General features: G+C 42.6%; 1 protein-coding gene across 9 annotated transcripts in view; it reads right to left on the reverse strand.

The window, feature by feature from the left end:
- Nucleotides 1-16401, reverse strand: part of RAD51B (RAD51 paralog B) — a 575469-nt gene that overhangs the window by 224105 nt on the left and 334963 nt on the right. The gene's annotated exons all lie outside the window — the stretch shown is intronic.

Raw genomic sequence — 16401 nt, forward strand, 5'->3', positions numbered from 1 at the left:
TGCACCATAGAAGCTGAAAATACTTTGTACAGTATAGTATATCATGCTGGCTTTAGAAATGAGGCTCCATGCACCCACACTTTGCCAGGACTTTGCCGGATGTCAGAAAGGACATGTTTCCAGGACTGGAGGCCTATTGAATCCATTGCAGATTATTTTAGGACAGCAAATAAATAGGTGGCCTTTTGGGGTAGCACTGTGCCTTGTAGAGATGCATCAGGCAGAAATTCATAAGGGGTATCTCTAGGAAATGATTGGGAAGTGACACCTGTTGAATGTCTGCCTGGATGCATCCCTCTGCAGCCCAATGTCCAGCTGAAGGACCAAGGCAAAATGTGGGTTCATGGAGTCTCATTTCTAAAGCCAGCATGATATACAAGATTGTACAAAGTCTTTACAGATTCTATGGCGCAGATGTTAAGATGGGAACCTTAGCTTGGAATTTCCATGCTTTCTAGAGCATGAGTGAAAATGTAAGCCCATCTTAAGTCTCATCTTAAACTAGAGTTTTTTAATAAACTATAGCGGGAGGCACAGACTAGATAGGGCAAACAATGAGAATTGACTGAACTAAGAAATACTAAGGACAGAGCAGGCACCCCATCCCTGGAAAATTGAATTGCTACTAAAGAAGTCAATAGCTGAACACTTGTTCTCAAGCAAATTAGGTGCAATGAGAGAAGACTAGTGCTGGCCCTTAGGGTTCACCTGATCCATTAAAGGATATCCTATAAGAGGGAAAAATAGGAAAGGGCTGAGGCAATATTCCTCCAGCAGCCTCATTAGCTGAAGGGTTGAACTATTAATTCCAGCGTTACAAGAAAAACACACCCCAAGGGAAATGTATGTGTCCAGTTTTCCTCCTTGAAAGACTTTTGGAGTCTGTGGTGGCTCTCAATGGAATTTACAGAGATGAATTCACACTACTTAGATCTAGGACTTATTGGCAGGTGGCACAATTGCCATAGTCCTGGACAACATACCAGGAAACAAGTCAGTTTACTGGTATTCCAGTACTGTTCATCCGTGAACAAAGTAACATAATTTGTACCCAAACAAGCAAATCTCACACTTACTTGTGTGTGCCACAGTGGAAAAACTAGACCTCCAAAGCTCAGTAGTTTCAAAAGGGGTTTTAATTAAAACCAGGTTAATGGGTCACAATTCAATAAAACTCTTTATAGAGCAGTCTAAATGCATCATACCTCCCTTTCCCCCATGAGAAAATCCTGTCCAACGGAAGCAGCTTAGAAAGGGATTTCCTCTCTGCTGTTTTATAGAACAGCAGCAATGGCTGCTTGGGGCACTTTATGAGAAGTGGGCCATAAATCCAATCCAATTAGTGCAGACGGGACACAGGCAGCATTTGTGCTGAGCACGCTTCCCACACAAGTACACGTCAGGAGTCAGGTCTCAGAACAAACAGCAGTTACATGAACAAATTCATAAGTTACTGAAGTGGCCCCTTCTTCAGAAATCCATGACTACATTTCCATGCCTTGTTTGTTTTTCCCTTCACCTCATTTTAACATTCAGAAAGCATAGTTTGTGTGATAGGTGTTTCCATGAAGCTCTGTCTACAGTGGCTGACATCCTGACTAATGAAGTGCTGGTGCAACAGTGCTGCATTCCAGACCAAGGCTGCATCACCAGAAAACAAGTCTCAAGGGCATATTTTTGGGTGGCACAAGCAGAAAGAAGGAGATATTGTTCCCCCACCCCTGCCACATGTGCTGAACCAACACTTCATCAGCCAAGGCCTTTCCCCATTATCTTCTTAACCCTTCAGTGCTTGAAGTGAAAAGATACACAAAGTGATACACATCGAGGCTATTCTCACAATGCGGGAAAACCGGGCTAAAGGAGCCCAGCCCAGTTTCCCCCCATTGTGAGAACCACCGGGCCCGTGGGCGAGCCCAGTGGTTCTCTGGTGGCTAGCCCGCCAAAGTAGCCCTCCCCTGAAATGAGGTTAGCGGAGCGCGTGCGCCGCTAACCCCATTTACCTGACTCACAGGGAGGCCAAAACAAGCCTCCCAGTCTCGGGGGTCTCCCCAGGATGCCCCACGCACTCACGCGGGGCATCCTGGGAGTTCCAGGGGCCAGGCAGCCCCTGATCCTCGCAGCCCCTACCAGCTCCGTGACGGAGTCAGTAGTCATGTGGGTGGTTGATCCTGCCGCCCAGGGCCAGGTGTTTGATCGTGTGTGGAGAAAGCGGGCTAAGCCTGCACACAAGCCCAGTAGGCTCGCCACACGGCTCATGTGGAGAGCCTCAATATCTGCCTCACCATTCCATCAATGTGCAGCTGCTTTGACAATCTGCTGTAGTGCTTATAGACTGTTCCCTAAGACTTTCTATACCAGGGAATACATGCTTGAGTTGGGACACACCAACCACAGGACCACTGTAACATTCTTAATGTTGCTTGGCCTAGGTGCCAGAAGCATTTCTCTTAAACTCTGTGACTGGGGATTTGACTGGTGGTCTTTGATGGCTGAATAAGTGTCTTTTCTTCAATTCCTGATTTATAAATATCATTGGAGTACATATGTATGGGATATCTCATTTGGGAGTTGGATAATCTGAAGGACAAGACCATATCAGTAACATTTCTTGATCCACAGTACTGATCAAATGAGATGTACTAATAAAATTCATTCATTCAATAATTAAATCCTTTCAGAAGTTAGGGAACATCAACACCTGAACATCTGAAAATGGTACTAGACAAACGTGTTTCCCTTCACACACACTAACAATCCTTGAATCTTGAGAATCCAGGTAGCAACCAAGAACATATCTATGCTTGCAGAATGAATGCTGTGCTTACCAGTAGGTAAATATACATGAACTTCTTGTTTGTATTTATGAATGGTTAGAGATACCAGGATGGATCCTCAGGAGCATGAGTGGAAGGAAGCGCATGCAAATCAATCTCTCCACCTTCTTCTTAGCACAGCAGCTCCCACTCCCCAAAATCATTCCTGAAGACTGGAGGACCCTCCAGAACAGAGTGGAATGGTGGGCACAGAGGACTGAAGAGGGAAGGGTGGACTGGCAAAAATAATGTCCCTCTTTTGTGAATGGAAGTGCCTTCCGTTTGTGCAAGAGCTACTAAGAGGCAACTCACAAATAACTCTTCTGTATCTATGCTACATTTCCCTTATCTTAATAAGTTTGGTCAGTCACTATATAGTGTTTCTAAGATTGCTTCTACCGGAGAACAATAAAGAGAAATGTAAGAACCAACCCATAATATCCAGTAAGCCATTTCACAGTTATTTCTCACAAGCTTTAAGTGTTTGGGAGTTTTCATCTTCATGTGATGACAGGTTGACAGCTATGCTGCTAAGCATGAAAGAAATCATGCCAGTGTCCCGCCCGCGCTCTCATTCATGAAGGACATTGGGCTTCCTCTCTTCCCGCACACACCCCAAACCAATACTAACAACAAGTTAGTGCACTTAGAACAAGGTACTAAGTACAAGTTAGCAAGTCCCAGACTCCAGCCAAGAAAAGATATTTATCGCAGCCCTAGACTATAGCATAAATATTTTCACCCACAACACTAGCTGCCATATGATTTTAACATTAAACAGGATATTTTCCAAACTCCAACCCCACCCTTACTCCATACTTCTTTAAAAAATAAAAGTCCTTCACAAAAATCTAGGACCTAATGTAAACCCACCAAGAGTTTCCAGAGGCAAAGAGCAAAACTAAATCAGAAGTTTCTTGACCTCTGCAAGAAAATTGGGAAGCCTTCCATTACTTATATATAAATATTGATGAAAAGCATGGCATTGAGCATTAACACAAAAACTTAATAATTACCAGGCCTTGCTTTTTAATCACACAGTCCTCTTTGCAGAAAATGGGAAAGAAGAGATGGTAGCCCTTTTCTCTTTCACCCAGTCCATATTAAAAAAATTCAGCATGTCACACACCTATTATATTTTCCTGCAGCTCTCCTTACCCTTTGTTTTAAATGTGCATTGCTCAGCAGGCAAGGAGTCTATCATTTACAAGTGCCAACATTTTAAAGAAGGAATGCTGTGATTTAGGGTTTCTAGATGACCCATTTGACTGCCATTTGAATATTAGATTTTAGATTGAATCTGTCATACATGCCTAACTTTTCAAACATAACAAGCAGCATTAAAGTATCATCAAGGTGTTTTCAGAGCATAATTGAACCTTTGGAATCTAGTATACTCTTATCAAGTATCAGCCCAAGACAGTGCTATAAAACTTTGGTACTTCTGTTGGCATAAGACACTGCCAAGCTCACTAAACTAGCACCTTCCATCAACATAAAATCTACATAACCTTTGCAGAAAAATTACTAGGAAAAAACTGAGATAGGTTTATGAAACAGTAATGCCACTGTATCATTTTTCCACTTTATTCAACTGTAATTGCCCATGTTCATTAGGAGGATTGGGTCTCAAACAGCAGCTGAATAAATCAATAAACAGTGCAACTTGGTCTCCAACAATGCTTTAGCACTTTAGCTCTTTCTCCACTGCAACAATAACTTCTGATATTTGAGCTTTTCAAATTTTGAGATAGTAAGACTCTCTAAGTAAGTGGGGTGGGCAATTTTGACACAGCTCAACTGGCCTACACTGGTAGACTACAGTGGCAGGTAGATCAAAAGGAAAAAAGGGACTGGGACCATTTGAGCCTCTGCTTCCCATAGAAGCTAGAAGACCATGATGAATAAGAGGGCAGAATACTGGTTTTTACTACTCACAACAATCTCAAATTAACTAGTCTCTTCTATATTTATTAGAAAGGGACACAATAGTACTTTTATCTCCTTGTTCTATGAGCATTCTGACCAAACATTGTCTGGTGTAGGGTCATAAGAACATAAGAACAGTCCTGCTAGATCAGGCCCAAGGCCCCTTTAGTCCAGCATCCTGTTTCACACAGTAGCCCACCAGATGCCGCTGGAAGCCTACAGGCACAGGTAGAGGGCATGCCCTCTATCCTGCTGTTACTCCCCTGCAACTGGTACACAGAGGCATCCTGCCTTTGAGACTGGAAGTGGCCTATAGCCCTCTGACTAGTAGCCGTTGATAGACCTCTCCTCCAGGAAGTTATCCAATTACCCCTTCAAGCCATCCAGGTTGTTGGTTGTCACCACATCTTGTGGCAGAGTATCCCACAAGTTGATTATGCTTTGTGTGAAAAAGTACTTCCATTTGCTGGTCCTAAATTTCCTGGCAATAAATTTCATGGGATGACCCCTGGTTCTAGTATTATGTGAGAGGGAGAAAAATTTCTCTCTATTCACTTTCTCTACACCATGCATGATTTAAAGACCTCTATCATGTCTCCCTGCAGTCGTCTTTTTTCTAAACGAAATAGCTCCAGGTGTTGTAGCTTTGCCTCATAAGAAAGGTGCTCTAGGCCCCTGATCATCTTGGTGGCCCTCTTCTGCACCATTTCTAGTTCTACCATGTCCTTTTTTAGATGTGGTGACCAGAATTGTATGCAGTACTCCAGGTGTGGCCGCACCATAGTTTTGTATAAGGGCATTATAATATTAGCAATTTCCCTAGCATGGAATTGGCCTTTTCTACAGCTGTCACTCCAGTTAGCAATCCACACATGTACATGTCCCCTTATCCCATGACTGCTAAGTTTTCTCAGGAGTCTTTGACAAGGAACTTTGTCGAAAGCTTTTTGGAAGTCCAGGTCCAGGTATACTATGTCAACTGGATCACCGTTATCCACACACTTGTTGGCACTCTCAAAGAACTCCAAAAGGTTTGTGAGGCAAGATTTAGCTTTGCAGAAGCTTCTCTCCGAGCAGGGCCTGTTCTTCTAAGTGCTTTACAATTTTATCCTTGAGGATGATTTCCATCATTTTGCCTGGAACATACATTAAGCTAACTGATCTGTAATTTCCTGGATCACCCCTGGATCCCTTTTTGAAAATCAGTGTTACATTTGCTACTTTCTAGTCCTCCAGTACAGAGCCTGATTGCAAGGATAAGTTATATATTTTAGCAAAGAGGTCAGCAATTTCACATTTGAGTTCTTTGAGGACTCTTGGATGGATGCCTTCTGGCCTTGGCGATTTGCTAGTTGTCAGTTTTTCCAGACAGTTTAGAACATCATCTCTTGTTACTTCTATCTGACTCAGTTCTTTCACCTCCATCCCTGAAAAGCCTGGTTCAGGAACAGGTATATGCTCAATATCCTCTTTCATGAAGACGGACATGAAGAACTCATTTAGCTTCTCTGCAATTTCCATATCCTTCTTAATTATCCCATTCACTCCCTCATTCAGGTGCGTATCTAGGGGAGGGCAGGCAGGGCATGTGCCCCGGGTGACATTTGAAGGGGGAGCCATTTTAAAAAATGATTAAAAAAAATGGCCACCAAAAACAAAATGGCCACCACACATGCTCAAATGGCCTCTGCGAGGCCCTAGGCCATGTTAGGCCTTGCAGAGGCCATTTGAGCATGCACAGCAGCCATTTTGTTTTTGGTGGCCATTTTTAAAATATATATATATTTAAAAATGGCCACTGCACAGGCTCAAATGGTCCCTGCGAGGCCCTAGTCCTTTCCAGGCCTTGCAGAGGCCATTTGAGCATGTGTGGCAGCCTCCAAAATGGCCACGACACCGATCTTTGCAGGCCCAAACAGGCCCATAAATCAGCCTGAGACAGGCTGCGGCGGTGAATTCAGAGACCAGCGGGGGGAGGGGGAACCTTTGCAGAGCCCCCACAGCCTTTAGGAAGCACCCCAAAGGGGCTTCAGGTTAAAAAATAATAATATAAGTTACTGTACACATATTCAGTTTGGCACTATGTACAGAGAATCAGGGCTTGTGAATACTGAGCTGAAGCTTATGAGCTAGGATTGTATTCATTTGCTCTTATTTTGCTTCTTGTGATAAGTGAGTTAAATGTGATGTCTTAATAATATGGCTATTAATGGTAAGTTTGTCTTTGAAGCAGTGTGAAATCCTTAGTATTAAGGCCATTGGGAGTTTCTTGCTCTCTTTCTCTCATTTTAACTGTCTTTCTGAAATACTAGAATATATTCCAACACAGTGACACAGTTTACTCTGCATATCCTTTAATTATTTTCAGAGTATCTGGGAAAAGCCAAAGTCTCCATTTATTTTTAAAACTTATGTAATAGTGATGCTACAATGCATAGTAGAGAATTAGACAGGCACTTCTGTACAAGTACATCTGCACATAGTATTTGGGTATTTCATGAGCCCCAACATACTGAAATTTGTAGTTTTCCAGCATTTTTTGGTCAGGCTACGACCCCTGCTAAATAGTTTTTGAAATATTAAAAGATTAACGAGTTTGACTTGTATTTTTGTTATCTGAAAGTTATCTGAAAGATGGGTGTTGGATGTTTGGACAGGGGGTGCAATTTCAGTGCTTGCCCTAGGTGCTATTTTCCCTAGATATGCCTCTGCCCTCATTGTCTAATGGTCCAACCGCCTCCCTGGCAGGTTTCCTGCATCTGATGTATTGATAGAAGTTTTTGTTATTTCCCTTGATGCTTTTAGCTAAATGTTCCTCAAACTCTCTTTTTGCCTCCCTTATTGTCACCCTTGCATTTCTTTTGCCAGGGTTTGTGTTCCTTTCTGTTCTCTTCTTTTGAACAGGCCTTCCAGTTTTGGAAGGAAGACTTCCATACATTCTGGAGCAAAGTGACTCTCCTGGTTTTCCCTTTCAGCTTTCTTTTCACCATACCCCTCATTTTGGAGAAGTTTCCTCTTCTGAAATTCAAAATGTCTGTGTTAAACTTCCTTGGTGATTCTCTATGATGAATGAATGATGAATTTGATCGCACTATGTATGATGAATTTGATTGCACTATGGTCGCTTTCCCCTAAAGGGTCAATGACATTGCGCACCAGGTCCTGGGTGCCACTCAGGATAAAGTCCAAGGTCGCCTTCTCTCTGGTTGGTTCCAAGACCAACTGTTCTAGGGCACAGTCATTCAGAGTATCTAGAAATCTGACCTCTTCGTCATTACCTGACTGTGAATTTACCCAGTCTATGTGTGGGTAATTGAAGTCACCCATTATTACTGTCCTGCCTCTCCTTGGTGCCTCCCTCATTTCCTTCTGCAACTCCCAGTCACTGTTTTGATCTGGAAGGCGATAGCACATCCCCGGTAGCACATTTCCTTTCCGGCCTTGTATTGTCACCCACAGTGTTTCTGTGGAGGATTCCGGTCCTCCTAGGTTTTAGCTTGATTAGCTTTTCTAGCTTGATTATTTGCTCAGTTCTTTGCAAATAACCACAATGCTTGAGTCTATAGAATAGGTATATTTCTCTCTTTACTGACACAAAATGGCTCTTTACTTTATTGCTACTCTGTAGATTGCAAAATCATCTTCTCTTTATAGTTCAATAGCTATAAAGATGCTTGATTAATGAACACTGATGGCCAGTTGATATTCCTACAACCAGGAATGCAAACCACACCTCCTTTCAATATGGAGCCTGAAATCAGCATTTTGTGTGTAAGTAGTCAAGGCAGGTAATACTAAAGGAAATCGTTTGGAAGATAGAATGTTAGAAAAGGAGAAACATGTTTGTGTATTTCTAGTTTTCTGGCAAAGGAAGAAGAAGAAAAAGAGTGCCTCCTCAAAAACTTTCTGGGAAATGAGGAGCACAAAACAATATTGTTTGAAGTGTATCAGCATTTTAGTCTTTCCTTGATGAAAAATACTGCCTGACATCCAGAGCAATGCAATGTAGACATTCCAGGAAGTTGCATCCTCACTGTGGAAAACATTCTCACCACTGCTGCTGCACCAGTTGCACAGTGGGAGCATTTTGGGCAATCTTTGCTGCCTCTGCAAGTGCCCTGTGCCCTCTGAAAGTATGTTCCTGAAGGTTGTGCAGTCCTCAGTGGCATATTTTTGAAAGGCACAGAGCCAGGGGCGTAACTATAATAGGGCAAGGGGAGACAGTTATCTGGGGGCCCACTGCCTTGGGTGGCCCCCCAGAGGCAAGTCACATGACTGACCCCCCCCCCCAGCCACACACCCACCTGGGCTTCCTTCAGTTGTATTCATGCTCCGGAATTGATGTGAGTGTTAAGACCTGGAGCTACCAGAACAGCATGTCTTTCTCTAGTACCATTAAATGACTTGCATCATCCACAATTTACAAAACCTTTTAAAAAATAATTTAGGATGATGTTCTATTGTGGCACACAGGTGTGTGTGTGTGTGTGTGTGTGTGTGTGTGTGTGTGTGTGTGTGTGTGATATATATGCCTTTTGTTTCCACTATTCAGCCTCATTTAAGATTTCTTTACTTCATGAGCTGAGCTTCAGTGGGGGGGAGGGGATTTAAAAATCTTGTCTCTGGGCCCACTCTGACCTTGCTCCGCCCCTGCACAGGACACTTCTGGAGGCAGTGAAGATTGTCCCAAACTGCCCACCACCACCACATGGAGGCACAACAGTAGCAGGAAAGCTCTCTGGGAGCATCATGAGCAGCCTCTAGCTGTGATGGCACAGCTTCCATTATGTCCTTGCTAAACTGCTCTGCATGTCAGTCACTGTCTAATCAGAGCTTTACTGTTAGGCACAGCGCTACAAAAAGTCAAGGGATATGGAAATCTTACATTTATCAGGGAAAGGAGGGTTCTACAAAACAGTCCGCTATATCAAAGTTCAACAAGAAAACTTTTCTTACTAGTAAATGGAATTTTTTTGAATCAGGATAAGCAATTAATATATTTAAATGAGTGGGTAATGACAGAATAAAACACTGGGGAATTAATGGCTTCCTCAAAGCAAAGACACTAAGTTAGACAAATTTGATAATCCCATACTTGCTAAGAAGATGTATGCTTGACCCTTAAGGTCCAGGATTCTCATATTCCTAAAACACTGAGTTCATTTGAGTTTTAAATCACTTCTGGTTTTATTTTCACTAAATGAATATTATTTTTAAAGACTAATCACAATTTTATTTTACAGATTACTCATAATTGCTCATTATACAATACAATAAAATTTTATCACAAAAATTCTAAAATACTTTTGCCAGAATTTTACCAACTACAGTAAAATTTCTCACTGTTGCTGTTTCTGATTCTCCATGAATGCCACTTCTATGATTTTCTTATTATGCTATTGTTTAAACAACAACAAAAAAGTAGGCTGACAGTATCTTTGCAACTTGTTTGATCCCAGCATCATCATCAGTATCAGCAAACTCATGAGAAGAGATTTGTGTAAATTATGGCCACAACCCTGAAAGCACTTTTAGGCAGGCCTGGGGAGTAAGCACATGGTTCAAACAGAATATTTATCTAGATTGTTGTCTTTATCCCCAGGGAAATAAAGAAACAAACACTGGCAGAAAAATCAATAGGTTTAAAAACAAAATTTTAGAGTATAACACTGAGTATATTAAAAGTCAGAAACACTTTGCTGGAAGACTTCAATAGTTTCACTGTAATGTTTTTAACATCAGCCACCACCCCCATTACTCCAGATTATGTTTATATACGACAGTCAGAATGCTGGAATGCTATTTATATAGCACTAATCAGACTAGGGCAAAACCAGCTGGTCTGTAACCAAGGACACCAGGAAAGTTATGTCTGGCATTATTAGGCCAGAGAAGTCTGGTGTGTGTTCTTACAATACGATTCAAAACTGTATCACTTTACCTGGAGCAGAACACTGCTAATCTGACAGCTCCTATGATATTTGTTGACAACTACATCTCTTTCTTTAACCCCCAAATAGTCCTCTTTGTCAGACTGCTCCTCAGAAAATAAAGAGAATCATGGGATAATTAAGACATTTGGATATCTAAAGCTCTATACACCCATAATCCCAAAGGATGATATGCATTAATGAAATAGTATAGTTGTTTTATAACACCTCCTTGTAAAGTACATATGAACACAGAAACAGTCATTACAGGTCAGTTTACCCTTTTGTCTAACTCCTATTTTTCAAATGCTAATCTTCCTGGCGATCTAACTGTACTCAGGAAAGATCCAGCAATTTTAGAAAAGGAACGGTCATGCTTATAAACAAGCTGCAACGCGAAGAGCTGCAGAGCATTCTCCATAGCAGCTGCTCACAGGGCAGTGAGATGAGAACTGAGTGAGAGAACACTCACTCTGCCCCTTGAGGCAGAGAGCCTTTCCTTTGGAGGGAGGGCCGAGTGCCATTTCTCTGACTATGGCTCTAGAATTTTCCAAAGTTGCTCTGAGTGGGTGCAGAGACCATTTGCGTGACTACACAGAGACCACAAAGAAGAACTTAAGCGTCTGAGCCTGAAGACTTACCTGCATTTACTTTCAACAATAGCCTAGATCTACTTTCAGCAAGAACTTAAAAACATTTAGAAGTATTGTGGAACCTTGGATAGTAAAGTGTCCTTTAACAGAGGGGATATAATAATTCAGCATTTCCCTAAAGAGCTTAAGATAAATCTGGGAACTTAGGGCACCTGAAAAGTTAATTGAGCTACAGTATTTTAACCACAGATGTCTCAAAAGAAGAAAACTAAATTATTGCACTTGCTAAAAAGGGGTTTCTATCTTAGATTTCTATCTTTGTGTTTCTTACTGTTCCTTTCCAAACTAAATGCTACTCCCCAACCAAAAGAAGAAGAAAAAAAGATGTCCCTTGGAACAGTGAGATCTGTCAATTAAAATGGTGGTTGTTCTTCCTATTTAAGTCCTGGGGGCTGTTTACTATGGGAGGGAAGGGAAAGCTGCATTGCAGATGGAGATGATAAAACACTACTCTCAAATAGCTACAGTAATATAAAGATTTCTTAAAATGAAAAATTTCAGGGGGAGAAATAGACAATGTACAAGCTCTCAGAAGTCTATGCTTACAAGCACTATGACCCAAAAATTCACCTTCCAAACAAATAAGCTATATTCTAAGGTACTAAAACTCCAAAACACAATTTAACAAAAAAGTAAGAGGAAAAATGGCCCATTCAAGAATACAAGTTACTGAGTGGTTTACCTCCAAGGAACAGAGAATCCTACTAGCAATAATAAACCCCTCCTGTATTCTACCAAAAGACAACCACAGGGCTCTGTGGGCACCAGGGCGCTTTCCAGACTAGACCCTACAATGGGGTCAGGATGAATCTCAGAAGTGTGCTTCCACACTTCCTGTGTTGTGACATCCACAGTCCCTACATGGACAGCAGGGTGCCATTCACATTTCCAGTGCCTTGTTGCAAATTTAATCGTGGTGGTATAGAGCAAGGAAGTTGTGTATCTGGTGTGAAAAGGTTGCTGTATTTTTAAGTTGTTAGTTGCTGCAAGACCTCTCCCCCTGCTGTTTATGGCCCAAATGCGACTTGCCCAATGGAGACATTTTGCTGCTAATGAGCAGCTAGTCTGGAAAGTGCCCTAGAGTCGAAATCAACTTGACGGCACACTTTACTTTACTAGCCATAGGTGCATACTGGATATACAAGATGCTTGTCTCATATACTTATGTCTTAAGCTGCATTAAGTGTAACTATAGAAGAACATCACATACAGCTATTTGTAAAAGAAACATGTGCATCAGGTTAAACCCTGGAAGGATTTCTAAGTTATTTTTTTAATTAGAGGTACATGCGTTACTTTTCCTACATTACCTTTTCATCCATCATGTGTATCTACCTGTCTGTTTGTAAAGTAACCATTGCATAATGGACTCTGAGGATGCTAAATTATCAGTTGTTGACTGATTTTGACTGTTTTTGTTTTGTTTGTAAACCGCCCTGGGCCAAATTGGGAGAGCCGGTATAAAAATGCAATAAGTAAGTAAGTAAATATAGGATCTCTACAGACAAAGACCCTTTATCACAGCCTCCCTAAGGCCATGGACAATGGCAGAGCATGGATGTTTCCCTCAAGCTGCCTATAATCTTTGGTAGCAGAGTGGAGTGCACAGGCATTAGCCCTTACTGATGAGGCAGGGAAGTGACCACAGGGCAATGAAAAAAGAACCACGAATCAGCAGAGGCGCTCTTACCCCTGGACTTTGGGGCCGATGTCCAGGGCCTCCATACCCTTTGTGGCCCCCCAAATCCTCTTTAGTCTGCCCTAGGTGGTGTGGTCGCCACTGGCCCACATTGCAGCGGGTGGCCAAGTGTGATTATGACCTGTGCCTGGTGCTTTAGGGACAGAGTGGAGAGTAGGGAAAGAAATATGTCGGATAAGAATAGACGGATGATGCTTAACTTGCAGCGGGGAGAGGCTCCAGCAAGGGGAGGGGCTCCAAAGGCCTTTAGATCCAGGCTCCATAATTACCTAGGTGCACTTCTTCCAATCAGTAACAGGGGAGAGAAGGCAACTAGGCTACATGACAATGCACTATCTTTGATCCCATTTGCCTCTCTCCAGCAATCACTTCAGGGATGAAATGATTCATCCTGCTAAATGACTGTGCCTTAGAACAGTTGGTTGTGAAAACAGCCAAAGAGAAGGCAACCTTGCAGTTAACCCTGAAGGGTGCCCAGGACCTGGTGCAAGATGTCAGAATTGTAGAACCATTGGGGAACAGTGATCATATTGTGATCCAATTCAGCTTATATGCAAGTGAGCACTGCCAAGGAAGTCCAACACAGATGCTTTCGATTCAGAAGATGAAACTTCTAAAAAAATTAGGGGATTGGTAAAAAAGAAACTGAAAGGGAAAGTCAGGAAGGTCAAATCACTTCAGAAAGCATGGAACTTATTTAAAGACACAATAATAGAAGCTCAGTTGGAATGTATACTAAGAAGGAGGAAAGGTACGACCAAATTCAGGAGGACACCAGTGTAGCTAACAAATAGAGTCAGGAAAGCTGAATTTTATAAACTCACTTAAGCTGACTTTTATAAAGGGAAGAAGGAAGGGACTTCCTTCACAAAATGGAAGTCCTGCCCAAATGAAGACAACAGAAAGGAACAGAAATTCTGGAAAAAGAAGTGCAAGGAAACAATAAGGGATGCAAAAAGGGAGTTTGAGGAGCATATAGCTAGTAGTGGCAAGGGGGATCAACAAAAACTTATTTAAATATATCAGAAGCAGAAAACCTGCCAGGGAGGCGGCTGGACCCTCAGATGATGAGGGGGTGAAAGAGATTATTGAGGATAAGGAGATTGCAGAGGAGTTGGGTGACTTATTTGCATTTGTTTTCACAGCAGAGGATACTGACCATATACCCACTCCAAAACTGAGCCTCTTAGGCTTGGAGGCTGAAGAACTGGGCTAATTTGAGGTGACAAGAGAGGATGTTTTAAACAGTCTAGAAAAACAAACAAAAAAATTAACAAATAGCAGGGTGAAATGGCACCCACCCAAGTGTTCTAAAGGAACTCAAATGTGAAACTGATGATCTTCCAGAAAAAATATGGGTGCACGCACGCACACGTCACGCCTGCTCATGCACCCACCCAACAGGCAGGCAAGTGAGTGTGACATGTGCACGCCAGGTACTTCCTTCCAGCTGAGGACACCGGGACGGCAGGGAGGTATGCTGCCACCCCGACTGAGACTTTCTAAATGGAGCGCTGGCATGGGAAACATAGCGGGAGCAGTAAGGGCACCCTCCCCCACCCTTTAAGTCCCCCCACCTTTGAACTACCCCCTGCCGGTTCCATGCACACCGCTAGAACCAGCATGGCTTCTGCAAGGGCAAATCTTGCCTTACTAAACTTCTGGAGTTCCTTGAGATGGTCAGCAAGTATGTGGATAAAGGTGATCTGTAATAGTCATAGTAAGCCAGCGTGGTGTAGTGGTTAGAGTGCTGGACTAGGACCGGGGAGACCCAAGTTCAAATCCCCATTCAGCCATGATACTAGCTGGGTGACTCTGGGCCAGTCACTTCTCTTTCAGCCTAACCTACTTCACAGGGTTGTTGTGAGGAGAAACTCAAGTATGTAGGACACCGCTCTGGGCTCCTTGGAGAAAGAGCAGGATATAAATGAAACAAACAAACAAACAAATAAATAAAAATATACTTGGACTTCAAAATGTTTTTGACAAAGTTCCCCACCAAAGGCTCTTGAGTAAACATAGAAGTCATGGGATAAGCGGACAAGTTCATGCATGGACTGGTAATTGGTTGAAGGACAGGAAACAGAGCATAGGAATAAATGGACAGTTTTCACAAAGGAGGGAAGTAAGAAGTGGGGTCCCCCAGGGATCTGTACTGGGACCAGTACTCTTTAACTCATTCATAAATGATCTAGAAGTTGGGGCAAGTAGTGAAGTGGAAAAATTTGCAGATGGCACTAAACTATTGAGGGTAGAGAAATCCAAAACTGGATTTCAAAAGAATCCCTCCAAACCCTGTGAGTTTGCGACAAAATGGCAAATGCTGTTCAGTGTAAGCAAGTGTAAAGTGATGCATATTGGGGCAAAATACCCCCAACTTCACATATGCACTGATGCCCCCAAAATACCCCCAACTTCACATATACACTGACAGCTCAGACTGGTGGGGTCTGAGCTGTCAGTGACTGACCAGGAAAGAGATCTTGGGGCCGTGGTGGACAGCTCGTTGAAAGTGTGAAAAAGGCTAATTCCATGCTATGGATCATTAGGAAAGGAACTGAAAATAAAAATGCTAATATTATCGTGCACTTATACAAATCTATGGTGCAGCCACATTTGAAGTACTGCATACAGCTTTGGTCACCATATAATAAGGAGACATTGCAGAAATGGAAAAGGTGCAGAAAAGGGCAACCAAGATGATCAGGGGCCTGGAGCACCTCCTTTATGAGGCAAGGCTATGGCATCTGGGGCTTTTAGTTTGGAAAAGGGGTGAATATGGGGAGACATGATAGAGGTGTATAAAATTATGCATAGAGTAGAAAGAGTGGACAGAGGGAAATTTTCTCTCACAACACTAGAACTAGGGGGTCATACATGGGACTGAAGGTTGGGAAATATAGGACAGACAAAAGGAAGTACTTCTTCACACAGCACATAATCCATGGAATTCTCTGCCACAGGATGTGGTGATGGCCACTAGCTTGGTTGGCTTTAAGATAGACTAATTTATGAAGGACATGTCTATACATCACTACTAGTCCGGTGACTATAGGCCAACTCCAGCCTCTGAGGCAAGATGCCTCTAAATACCAGTTGCAGGGGAGAAACAGCAGAAGAGGGGGCATACCCTCAGCTCTTATCTGTGGGCTTCCCAGAGGCATCTGGTGAGCCACTGTGTGAAATAGGATGCTGGACTGAATGGGCCTTGGGTCTGATCCAGCAGGGCTGTTCTTATGTTCTGAGCCTACCTTTCATCACAGAAGTAAATGCAGAGAGAGAAATAATTTGGAGTGTCAATTCAGAGATCAGTTCCCTCCCCACAATGATCACTGTGGACAAACAGACGCTTATCACTTGATTTGCTACCACAG

This window comes from Hemicordylus capensis, chromosome 1 (assembly GCF_027244095.1).
Source record: "Hemicordylus capensis ecotype Gifberg chromosome 1, rHemCap1.1.pri, whole genome shotgun sequence".
Classification (NCBI taxonomy): domain Eukaryota; kingdom Metazoa; phylum Chordata; class Lepidosauria; order Squamata; family Cordylidae; genus Hemicordylus; species Hemicordylus capensis.